At 32.3% G+C, this 12,492-nt stretch overlaps 1 pseudogene; it reads left to right on the top strand.

Moving 5' to 3' along the window:
- Positions 1 to 963: 963 nt before the first annotated feature.
- Positions 964 to 3,613, top strand: LOC142606258 (lysM domain receptor-like kinase 4; annotated as a pseudogene).
- Positions 3,614 to 12,492: the final 8,879 nt, after the last annotated feature.

The raw sequence follows: 12,492 nt of genomic DNA on the forward strand, positions 1-12,492 counted from the left end.
GCTTACCAACCAGCTCTGTCAAAGGAATCTTGTCAATATCCTTTGATTCCTCTATAGCAGTGATCTTGGCATGAAATCTCTCGAGTAGAGATTTGAGCTCTTTTCTCATAATCTTGGGTTCGGGAATGGTTTCCCCAAGATTAAATTCTGAGTTCACTATGTCCTTGAGCCTAGCATAAAACTCATCACTATGTCGAGCTTTAATGAACAAAACTTCTTCACTTGATTCTTGGATAACCTTGCATGGCTTTAACACTTGAACTTGAAACATTGTTTCTTGAAGCATTAAACTTGTCCTAGATGTACCCAAATACAAGTAAAGTACGTTTTTTCAAAAGATTAGCCAATTACATAAAATGTTGACATATGTTTATAACATGAATCACATATGTCCTAACAATTATGAACAAACATTTCCACCATCATATAAGCTTTTGTTAAGAACTTTGATTCGCAGAAATGTTTTTTTTTCCATTGAAATTTCTGTCCTAAGTTATGCCCAGTTCAACCTCCTATATTGATTATTGATACTTCACTCGCTCACAAAGTCGATCCTACATCTCTTAATTCCTCTCCTATTATCCCTTCCCATAAAAAGAAAACAACTACCTTTTGTTGCCTAAACCGGACATAAACTAAACAGACACAGTGTTAGGAGCTTTAGTTGCTGATTATGATGGCATGAGGAATTGGAATGCTAGGGCAACATCAGGCCAGCCACTTGGCTCTATGTTTTCTCAACACACCAATGGCTCTTCATGCCTATCTAGTAAGGCTCCTAACTGCTCTTTGAGGGGGACAAGCCTGGTCTTCCTGTTGGATTCAGAATGATGAGTGTGATGAGTGCAGCATGTGGAGGCACCTTGCTCCATATGATTCCCTAAGGCCATGGCAGAGGAAGGCCATGGTGGGTAGAGACGGATTTTGATGTTGGGCTGCAGCAAGTGGTGTTGACCCTAGGTGATGGTGCATGGCATTGGTGGCTTGAGTGCAAGGCAGTGCTGGGCTACTGTGATTATGATATGCTGTGCAAGGCATTGGGCTGGTTGGTTCTAGCAGAATGCATGGACTTGTGTGAGTGGGCTGATGGCAGTTACTTGATGTGCTGAATATAAGCATGCTGTGTGGGCTGTGATGCTGATGAGAAGGCTTAGGTAGGGGGCCAAGCCTTCTAAAACGTGCTAGAACAAGTGTGTGGGCTACTGAAGCATTGGCAGAGTGTGTAATTTATTTCTGTGCATTTATCTTAGGCTGTTGGGGCTGTCAACATCAGTGTGTAATTTTGGCTTAGAGAATTTCGTGTGTATTCTCTAGGCTTCCTTTGTACTTGATATTGAGTAATAAAGGTTGGGGTTGATGCCCTATAAATACTATGTGTGAATTCCCTTTATAATTTTGTTATAAGTATTCATGCAGTGTGTGTGTGTGGTGTGTTGGTTGAGACTAGGTCAGGGGCTTAGTGCCATCATAGGCAGAAAATTTAAAAGAAAATTTGACCCTGTGACAATTGGTATCAGAGCTTGGCTGCCATGTCTTCAAACACCAAGACAAGGGTAACTATCTTGGAGATAATACTCGAAGTTCCTAGAGAGGGGGAACAACTTTCTGTGTGTGACAGATTGGAAGCCCTCTCTATAGAAACTACTATGGTGGGGAATGATCTTGTAGAATAGAGGGATATTGTGTTGAATCGTGTTGAAGAATTGGTTGTTAAACTGGACACCCAGAACTAGGTAGTAAGGGAGACCCAACGCCAACTTGAAACATAAATTGCCCTGTTGAAGAAAGCAATGAGTGGCTTGCCTAGGGAGGGGGAAGTGGCCACCAAAGTAAAGGTGCCTAAACCAAAGCCCTTTAATGGTGCCAGGAATGCCATGGATTTGGAGAATTTCCTATGAAATATGGAGCAGTACTTTAAGGCTGCCAGGGTGCCTAATCAAGAGATGGTGACGATTACTAGCATGTATCTTTTGTGGTGGAGAACCCATGTGGAAGATCATGCAGATGCTAGAATTGCCAAAAATAGAATTGCCAAAAATAAAGTTATATCTCTATAACTATTAGACCAATTATTTTGTTTAAGAGCATTATTGGACTAATTCAAAATTTTGAAGGGGCCAACTCTGATTTTTGTATACTAAATTGGGCTTGAACATAAAAATAATTGTATATATATTTTTAAAAATTTTAAAATTTTGGGGGGCCATGGCCCCCGCACCCTTATACATGCCTCTTCCCCTGTCTCTAGCATCAAGTCATGGACCATCTGATACATGTAACTAGTTCATATTTCAAAACTTAGTCCAGACTTCTTTATTTAATTAAATCACCAATTAGAATGTGTCATATTTGATCTTAGAAAACAATGATTTATTTTGGAAAACATTGAGTAAGAAATTTTGTATCTCTCCTGGAGATTTAAGGGTTATTAATCATTTAGAACCTAAGCCAACCGTTTTTCCAAACACAACAGTTTTGATACCATTGACAGAAGTTCCCGTCATGGATTTCAATGTCCCGGATCCTCCACCTCCAACTCTTGCTTTTCTTCCCACAATTTCCAATGGAACAAAACCAAAAAGCACAAAATCAAGGAATTTGTATATGGCAATATCTATTGCTGGTGCGATTCTGGTACTTGTAGCTTTGGTTGCATGTGGTATAAAGGCATTAAAGAAATTGAAGGGTGAGAAGCTCTCTAATCTCTTGTTCACAAGTTAGAAGCTCTCCAAGGTCTGCAAATTCATGTTTATCTCTAGATATCCTTGTTGAAATAAAATACTCATTGTTCATGTACATCATAAAGGGCCTCAAGAAAGCAACTAGAGGTTTCAGTGAAGAAAACAAGATTGGCGGCGAGGTCTATAAGGGGTTGATCAATAATGTTGAAGTGATGATCCAACAGACAAAGTTTGAAAACACCCGGCAGGCTATTGATTTAGACTAAAAAATTAATCCCATCAATATTGTGAATTTACATGGTGTTTGTTATGGGGAAGGTGACTTTTCCTGTTCTTATCTTGTGTTTGAGTTCCCTGGCAATGGCTGCTTGAGGCACTGCTTGTCTAACCCTCTCTAGTGGCACAGGTGGACACAAATTGCTTTTGATATTGCAACAGGGCTACACCATCTACATTATTGCACTTTTCTCCCCCTTGCACACTTGGGCTTGAGTAGTACAATTATTTTTTTTACTACAAATTGGAAAGCAAAACTAGCAAATATTGGAACTAGTGCTGCTGTTGGGCCTGTGAAAGAAATGGATGGTAAAGATAATGTCAGAGGATGGGTTGTACCAGAGTACCTTCAGCATGGCTCAACTTCTGAAAAGGTAGACATTTTTGCCTTTGGAGTTATTTTGCTTGAGCTAATCTCGGCACAGGAGGACCTTAATGGAAAATCATTCAAGGAATCCATCACATTCTTGGGAGGAGCTAGTGAAGGTGGTTGTTTTGAAAAATTGAGGAGTTTAATGGATCCGTCTTTGAAGGATGATTGTCCTCTTGCGGAGGCTTTATGTTTAGCTGTTTTAGCCAAGGCTTGTTTGGAAGATGACCCTCTGCATAGGCCAACTATGGATGATATCATGAAAGTCGTTGCCAGAATGGTATGATTATCGATTACTAGATCATGAAGAACCAAATTTTATTTATAACAGGTCCGGTAAAACATTCTTTACATATTAAATTCATACACTGTAATAATCATTATGAATATTGTTAGGACATATGTGAAACTTGTTAGAACATATGTTATGTATATTGGCAAATCCTTTAACAAAACGCACTTTACTTGTAATTGGGTAGATTTGTGATGGGTTTAATACTTCAAGGAACAAGAGTTCAAGTCTAGAATTGAAGCTATGCAGGACTGTCCAAGAAACAAGTGAAGAAAGTGTTGTTCATTAAAACTCGATAGATAGTTCGACAGATCATATCTATCTAGATTTAATGCGTATGCTCAATAGCAGCTCAACAAAACAGTATCTATTGAGAATTACGAAATTCAAATTTTCAGATCTGTTTTCACGCATATCCAAGTGTATTTGTGTAAGGTTTCTTTTCTCACAACCCTAGACATATATAAGGATTATTTTAAAAGTTGTCACAAGGTGTTGCACAAGGAATCAGAACATCCCTTCATGCATTGTGCAACCGAAGATAAAAGTTTACCTAGTTCATCTTTTCATTGAAGAAGCTACTCTTTACACCAAGGGTTTTGTAACCAATGAGCTTTTTTATTTTTATCTTTTGGATGAACTGAAGAACCTTGCAGCCAACATCTTTCTCAAGTTGGTGTGTTAGTCATGTACTTGGATCCGTGCAAAGGAGTAAGTCGCGTACTAGGATCCATGCATCAATTGGTTAGTCACGGAATTGGAGCCGTGCGTTGAAAGGAAAGATTGTCACTACATTACAAGTCAAATTGTGTATTGGGGTAAGGGTTCAACTGTAGGTTGGTATAAGGTACTGGGATTCCTTTACTTGTAATCGCTTGTTTTGAAAATAGTGGATTCTCAGGAGTGGTGACCTTAAATTCATTCGGTGGGGTTTTGTCTCAGTGGTTTTCCCCATTCGTAAACAAATCACCCGTGTCATATTTATTTTCCGATGAATTTAAATTAATTGGTGATTTGTTTGTACTACCATGCTTATTGCATGTAATTGAATCTAATTAATTAACTTGATTAATTAATTGATTAATTTACTAAAGGGGTCAATACATTCTTGGCCTATCAGATATATATATAGGGTAGGTTTCATACTTAGCATTACAGGACCTTAAGCGTGTAAATTGTAATATTGGGAAGTTAAAATTCCTCCCCCTTTTCTTAATTTGTACAATTTATCTCTATTATCTAGGAACTCCCTCAGCTTATTTGTTCATTCTTATATGCAACCAAAAGTTCAAATTCATGAACCATGTTGTAAGATAATTTCACTGAAATCAAGTAGGTTTCATTGTTCAATTGGTTGGTGGGGGGTGGGGAGGGGGTGTTGAGGATTGGAATTCTTTGACCAAATATAAGAGCATGCACGATGCACCAGACATATTAAATTAGCTTGCTGACTTCTAAATTGGATTTGTATTATTATTATCACTTAATAAGCCCAAATGTTCTTTGCTAATGTCCTTAAAGAGAAGGATCCAAAATTGTTTGGAAGATTTGAGAAGTATATTAATGGAGGATATGATTTGTTTGATTCCACTTGTATATTTTGATTGAATGTGACACACACACACACACAAACACACACACATATATATAAAACCATACTCTATGCACATCTTCACTGTTGACTTCTTGTTGTACGGCCAAAATGGCCAAATACCACAATTTTCATAAATTTGTAGCAAAAAAAACATTGTTTCGGAACTAAATAGGGAAATACCACTTTTCTAGAACTCGAGTTTCGAAAACTTGAGTTCCAAATGGTACTCGAGTTTATGAAACTCGAGTTCCTCATCAGTTCCGCCACCGTGGCACTGCTGAGCTGGAATTTGTGTGATTAAAAAAAATAATGTGGTACTTGAGCTTAGTAAACTCGAGTTCCATGCAACACAGTACTCGAGTATACCAGACTCGAGAACCTATTATAAATAAAATTATGTTTATGTTTATTTATATGGTACTCAAGCTCACCAAGCTCAAGTACCTTGTAAGGAACCCGAGTTTAGTAAACTCGAGTTCCTTATAACCTTTTTTTTTATAACAATTAACAAATAAACATAAACATAAACATATGTAGCATTTTTTATGTTTTTATTTAATTAAATAGGAGCATTGTAAAATATAAAGATTTTAATTTCAAAATATGAATTAATTTCTACATTAATTAAAATTGTTCATTATTTTCTCATAAAAATTGTTCACTGTTTTCTACATAAACTATTTCAAGCATTTTGCATAAAATTATTTTTTGTTCAGGATTATCTAAGAAATTGTTCACTCTCTTTTCAGTGTAAATTATTCTCTGTTCACTATTTAAAAAATTGTTCACTGTTTTCTCATAAAACACCTAGTGAAATCGTGTTTTCGAAATTTAAACCCCAAATCTAAATGCTTTTTCATGTTTGAATTTCACAATAATCGAATTTATTTTTCTGCATTGATAAAATCTATTTCTACATTAATAAAATTTGCTCTCTGCACATCATATTTACTGTATATTTGAATCTGCTTACTACATTCATAAAATCTGTTTTCAGTATTAATTAAAACTGTTCATTGTTTTTTCATAAAAATTGTTTACTGTTTTTTGCATAAACTATTTCTACAATTTTACATAAAATTATTTTCTGTTCAGCATCATTTAAAAAATTGTTCACTCTCTTTTCTGCGTAAATTATTTTTGTTCGCTATCTAAAAAATTGTTCACTGTTTTCTCATAAAACACCTAGTGAAATCGTGTTTTCTAAATTTAAACGCCAAATCTGAATGCTTTTTTATGTTTGAATTTCACAATAATCGAATCTATTTTTTTGCATTGATAAAATCTATTTCTACATTAATAAAATTTTCTCTCTGCACATCATGTTTACTGTATATTCGAATCTGCTTACTACATTCATAAAATCTGTGTTTTGCATTAATTAAAATTGTTCATTATTTTCTCATAAAAATTGTTCGCTGTTTTTTGCATAAACTATTTCTACAATTTTGCATAAAATTATTTTCTGTTCAACATTATTTAAAAAATTGTTCACTCTCTTTTTTGCGTAAATTATTTTCTGTTCAATATTTAAAAAATTGTTCATTATTTTCTCATAAAACACCTAGTGAAATTGTGTATTCTAAATTTAAACACCAAATCTGAATGCTTTTTCATGTTTGAATTTCACAATAATCGAATCTATTTTTATGCATTGATAAAATCTATTTCTACATTAATAAAATTTGCTCTCTGCACATCATGTTTACTGTATATTCAAATCTGCTTCCTACATTCATAAAATCTTTTTTTTGCATTAATTAAAACTGTTCATTGTTTTCTCATAAAAATTTTTCAATGTTTTTTGCATAAACTGTTTCTACGATTTTACATAAAATTATTTTCTGTTTAGCATCATTTAAAAAATTGTTCACTCTCTTTTCTGCGTAAATTATTTTCTGTTCACTATCTAAAAAATTGTTCACTGTTTTCTCATAAAACACCTAGTGAAATCTTGTTTTCTAAATTTAAATGCCAAATCTGAATACTTTTTTATGTTTGAATTTCACAATAATCAAATCTATTTTTCTACATTGATAAAATCTATTTCTACATTAATAAAATTTGCTCTCTGCACATCATGTTTACTATATATTCAAATCTGCTTACTACAATCATAAATTCTGTTTTTTTCATTAATTAAAATTTTTCATTGTTTTCTCATAAAAATTGTTCATTGTTTTTTGTATAAACTATGTCTACAATTTTACATAAAATTATTTTCTGTTCAGCATCATTTAAAAAATTGTTCACTTTCTTTTCTGCGTAAATTATTTTCTGTTCACTATTTAAAAAATTGTTCATTGTTTTCTCATAAAACACCTAGTGAAATTGTGTATTCTAAATTTAAACGTCAAATCTGAATGCTTTTTCATGTTTGAATTTCACAATAATTGAATATATTTTTCTACATTGATAAAATCTATTTCTACATTAATAAAATTTGCTCTCTGCACATCATGTTTACTGTATATTCAAATCTGCTTACTACAATCATAAATTCTGTTTTTTGCATTAATTAAAATCGTTCATCGTTTTCTCTTAAAAATTGTTCACTGTTTTTTGCATAAAATATTTCTACAATTTTACATAAAATTATTTTCTGTTCAGTATCATTTAAAAAATTGTTCACTCTCTTTTTTGCGTAAATTATTTTTCTGTTCACTATTTAAAAAATTGTTCATTGTTTTCTCATAAAACACCTAGTGAAATTGTGTATTCTAAATTTAAACGCCAAATCTGAATGATTTTTCATGTTTGAATTTCACAATAATCGAATCTATTTTTCTGCATTGATAAAATCTATTTCTACATTAATAAAATTTGCTCTTTGCACATCATGTTTACTGTATATTCAAATCTGCTTACTACATTCATAAATTATGTTTTCTGCATTAACTAAAACTGTTCATTGTTTTCTCATAAAAATTGTTCACTGTTTTTTGCATAAACTATTTCTACGATTTTGCATAATATTATTTTCTGTTCAACATTATTTAAAAAATTGTTCACTCTCTTTTCTGCGTAAATTATTTTTTGTTCAGTATTTAAAAAATTGCTCATTGTTTTCTCATAAAACACCTAGTGAAATTGTGTATTCTAAATTTAAACGCCAAATCTGAATGCTTTTTCATGTTTGAATTTCACAATAATCGAATCTATTTTTCTGCATTGATAAAATCTATTTCTACATTAATAAAATTTGCTCTCTGCACATCATGTTTTCTGTATATTTGAATATGATGCTCTGTTCAAGAACACTGCAACTACCGCCCACGTCTTCAGATCTCATTGTGACATTAGGAACATTTAAAATCCAGTTCATGTAGTGTTTTTCAGCCTGTATTGACATGACAAGCCCTAATAACTGAAATTATAATGCTTGGAACATGAAATGAGGTTATAAATGCACCACAATAATGATCTTATTTCTACCCCACTAACTTCGTAGATTGACTAAGCTATGAGTCACAACGCCTCAACATCAAATTTGTACAATTCGAAACAAGTTTGGATCTACTTCAACAAATTGATTATCACAAGTTTCAATAGATCAACAACTACAGACATAGACAAACCACTATGGAGGGAAATGGGTTGGAAAGAAGAGAGATTTCCTTAATATGCCAATATACACGTACGAGAGTCTTGGAAGCGTCGAGCACATCATGATCGGCAAACCTACAAAACTAAGTACAGATACCACTGCAATAGAGTTCACTGTAGCAAAACCACAATGGTCAACCCTATACGAGAAAAGGTGTGAAATGGAGGTGTATTGTCGATGGCATGAGTTACGAGTTCCTAAGGCATGCTCAACCGAGTTACCTAGAAATGAACCTGCCAACATACTTGCTCGTCTTGAACAAGAGAACAATCAAATGCAAAGGTAATTAGACCGTTTTCATGCAATCCAAAAAGCTAGGAAGCATCTAAAGGAGAAGGCACAAGAGCAAGCCATTAAGTCTATTAATGAAGTTATTGCGTTAGATGATGAAAGAGATATTTCAAACTTCTCAGATTCAAGTAATGATGATTTTCAAAAATTTCTACCTACGAACATTAGACGTTGTTGTTAATGTCCACCATTGCTACACTGATGTTCACAGTGCTGCATGTGTTGCTCAACGATTTGGTACGTTCTTTGATTTTCCATTGAGTTTACATGATTTTGTTCATTCAACGATTTCGAATTTTTCAACAAATTTGGATGATCAATACATTAGTACATAGTTTTCCATTTAATTTTCATGATTTTGTACATTTAACGAATCCAAACTTTTCAACAAATTCAGACTATCTGTACATCTAATTTACACAATTTTATTTTGTACCTTCATGATTTTATACATTCAATGAATAAATTTTGCTTTTTACAAATTCGAACGATCTGTACATCTAATGTACACAATTTTCTCTTCAATTTTCACGATTTTGTACTTTCAACAAAATTTGATAGGCCAAAAACGTATTGACCCCTAGTAATTAATTAATTGATTAATTAGCCAAGTTTATTAATTAATCAAATTAACATGTAAAGCGCGTGGTAGCACAAAAAAGTCACCAATTAAACTAAGTGCAGCGGAAATTAAATTGACACGGTGATTTGTTTTCGAATGGGAAAAACTAACACGGTAAAAACCCCACCGGGTGATTTTAAGGTCACCACTCCCGAGAATACAATGAGCAATTTTTATGAGAAAACAATGAACAGTTTTAATTAATGCAGAAAACTGATTTTATGAATGCAATAAACAGATTCGAATATATAGTAAACATGATGTTCAGAGAGCAAATTTTATTAATCTAGAAATAGATTTCATCAATGCAGAAAAATAGATTCGATTATTGTGAACTTTAAACATGAAAAAGCATTCAGATTTGCCATTTAAATTTAGAAAACACGATTTCACTAGGCATTTTATGAGAAAATAGTAAACAATTTTTTAAATAATGAACAGAAAATAATTTAAGCAGAAAAGAGTGTGAACAATTTTTTAAATAATGCTGAACAGAATATAATTTTATGCAAAATCGTAGAAATAGTTTATGCAAAAAACAGTGAACAATTTTTATGAGAAAACAATGAACAGTTTTAATTCATGCAAAAAACAGATTTTATGAATGTAGTAAGCAGATTTGAATATACAGTAAACATGATGCGCAGAGAGCAAATTTTATTAATGTAGAAATAGATTTTATCAATGCAAAAAAATAGATTTAATTATTGTGAAATTCAAAGATGAAAAAGCATTCAGATTTGGTGTTTAAATTTAGAAAACACGATTTCACTAGGTGTTTTATGAGAAAACAGTGAACAATTTCTTAAATAGTGAACATAAAATAATTTACGCAGAAAAGAGAGTGAACAATTTTTTAAATGATGCTGAACAGAAAATAATTTTATGTAAAATCGTAGAAATAGTTTATACAAAAAACAGTGAACAATTTTTATGAGAAAATAATGAACAGTTTTAATTAATGTAGAAAACATATCTTATGAATGTAGTAAACTGATTCAAATATACAGTAAACATGATGTGCAGAGAGCAAATTTTATTAATGTAGAAATAGATTTTATCAATGCAGAAAAATAGATTCAATTATTGTGAAATTCAAATATGAAAAAACATTCAGATTTGGCGTTTAAATTTAGAAAACACGATTTCACTAAGTGTTTTTTGAGAAAACAATGAACAATTTTTAAATAGTGAACAAAGAATAATTTGAATAGAAAAGAGAGTGAACAATTTTTTAAATAATGTTGAACAAAAAATAATTTTATGCGGAATGCTAGAAATGGTTTATGTAGAAAACAGTGAACAATTTTTATGAGAAAACAATGAACAATTTTAATTAATGTAGAAATTAATTCATATTTTGAAATTAAAATCTCTATATTTTACAATGCTTCTATTTAAATAGATAAAAACATAAAAAAACCATTTATGTATATGTTTATGTTTATTTGTCTATTATCCAAAAAAAAAGTTATAAGGAACTCGAGTACCATATAAATAAACATAAACATAATTTTATTTATAATAGATACTTGAGCCTGGTATATTCGAGTACTGTGTTGCATGAAACTTGAGTTTATCAAGCTCGAGTATCACATTATTTTTTTTTAATCGCACAAATTCTAGCTCAGCAGTACCACGGTGGCGGAACTGATGAGGAACTCGAGTTTCATAAACTTGAGTACCATTTGGAACTCGAGATTCTAAAACTCGAGTTCTAGAAAAGTGGTATTTCCCTATTTAGTTTCGAAACAATGTTTTTTTACTACAAATTTCTGAAAATAGTGGTATTTGGCCATTTTGGCCCTTGTTGTACTGTCTACCAATGCTTTTGCTGGATCCCATTCATTTTTGCTTGGACACAAGCCCCTCCCCTTTTGCTTCATCTTTTCAAAAATGAAAAGTCGGAAAGCACATAAATTTTCATATACTCTCCCTCTGACTTTGAAGTGGGCTCAAGTGACATGAATTGTGAGAGTATACAACCTCAAATAGTTATTCTTTTCAAGTTGAACAGAAGCAAAGACAAATTGCCTTTTATTATGCTATATATTGATAAAATATATTAGGATATTTCATAAATAAAAAGATCATATATGATTTTGTGGAATATCATGAACTATTGTGATTTTGTAATACCATGAGTTATTATCGTTTTAAGGTTACCAATAAAACCTAATATTTTCCTATATATCATATATGTACCCTATATTAGATTCTTTGTAATAAATAATTCAATATAGCAAAATGTAACCCTTTGAGACTTTCTACCATACATGTAGGGTTAACCATCAAATTGAACTACATAATTCTTCTTTTACTTCTATCTACACTCTCTACATCAATTTCATTTTTTTTTTTCTTTAAATTTTAACACGTGTCTTCGTATGATTTCTGATGTGGCTTGCTGTTATGGCTAATTAAATTCAACTGTTCTTCATGGAAACGAGTTTTTTTTTTTTTTTTTTTTGGTGAGGGCTATGTTACCTTTGCTCCAACTATTATTCTCCCATATTGGGCTCATCCCATTTTTTGAGAGAGCTTCTGTGTATTTACCATTTGTTACTCCACCATTAAGGTTGAGAGGAATTAAATGCATTTGAAAACGCAATATTGCCTTGTTCATGGAAGATTGGAAGGCAAAATTTCCATAGCTTATTTTGTGAGGCCTATGATTACATGAGGGGTAAGTCCTTTTGCTTCTAAATCCACCTTTCTTTCCCATGTTTTTATTGCATGCATTTGTTTTAAGTAACAAT

This window comes from Castanea sativa, chromosome 8, assembly GCF_040712315.1.
Source record: "Castanea sativa cultivar Marrone di Chiusa Pesio chromosome 8, ASM4071231v1".
Lineage (NCBI taxonomy): Eukaryota > Viridiplantae > Streptophyta > Magnoliopsida > Fagales > Fagaceae > Castanea > Castanea sativa.